The sequence below is a fragment of the Gastrolobium bilobum genome, unplaced genomic scaffold (assembly GCF_033153095.1).
Source record: "Gastrolobium bilobum isolate Gb01-03AN ecotype WA unplaced genomic scaffold, APGP_CSIRO_Gbil_v1 utg235530, whole genome shotgun sequence".
Lineage (NCBI taxonomy): Eukaryota > Viridiplantae > Streptophyta > Magnoliopsida > Fabales > Fabaceae > Gastrolobium > Gastrolobium bilobum.
Genome location: NW_026898221.1, coordinates 8,804 through 9,691, shown reverse-complemented (window position 1 = coordinate 9,691; position 888 = coordinate 8,804). Strand labels below are relative to the sequence as shown.

At 44.0% G+C, this 888-nt stretch overlaps 1 non-coding gene across 1 annotated transcript; it reads left to right on the top strand.

The window, feature by feature from the left end:
• Positions 1 to 781: 781 nt before the first annotated feature.
• LOC133313968 (small nucleolar RNA R71) lies at positions 782 to 888 on the top strand. The gene has a single exon (XR_009751883.1). It is a non-coding gene; the product is annotated as a small nucleolar RNA R71 (small nucleolar RNA).

Below are 888 nucleotides of genomic sequence, written 5' to 3'. Positions count from 1 at the left end.
AGAATTGGTTGAGGGGACCTCAGTGTCCCCTGGTAGTGATCTTGCTGCTCTGGTTTGATGGTTGGCAGCAATCTGCCCCAGATAGGACTCAATGTTCCTGACCACTGCATCATTCCTGGTGACATATTCCTTGACATAATTTTCCAGGGTGTTGCTGCGTTGGTCATCTCTGTGGAACGGAACGTAGTTGTTTTTTCTTTGTTCAAACGTTCCACTGCTGCTACCTTGCTGATACTGCTGCTGATTGTTGTTGAATGGTCTCTGGTTAATGGGTGGCCTCCATTGGGTGTTGTGGTTCTGATCCTTAATGATAGTTCCTCCAGGAATTGAATGTGTATTTCGTTCTGCTTGTTGATTGTCTCTGGTGAAGTTCCTATTGCCAAAATTTTCTGCATAACACACTAATGCAGTGGATGGGCAGTCTGTTGAGTCATGAAGGTCACCACAGGCTGAGCATGGTTCTGTTTCAGTTGCTGTGAGCTGTAAGACTTCCATCCTTGGTGCTTCTTGGTCAGCTCTCAGGTTCTTCACTTCATTCATGAGTGATGCCAGCTGGGCTTCCATGGCTGTTTGTTTATCCAGTTCTAGCATGTCTGGCTTCCTCACTGGGCTCACTTTGTCTATTGGCCATTGGAGACATCTTTCAGAAGTCCCTTTAATGATTTCGTATCTTGATTCAAGTGTTCCTGTAAATAAAGATCCTCCTGCAACAAAATCTAGGTGAGATTGAGAAGTATGGTCAAGTCCCTTATAGGAAGATTGTAACATTCCCCAACTCTCTACCCCATGGTTTAGACATTTTCTTATGATGTCCTTGTATCTCTCCCATGCTTCATAGAGATTTTCTCCATAAAACATTCTGAAGTTGGAGATTTCAGCTCTAACATC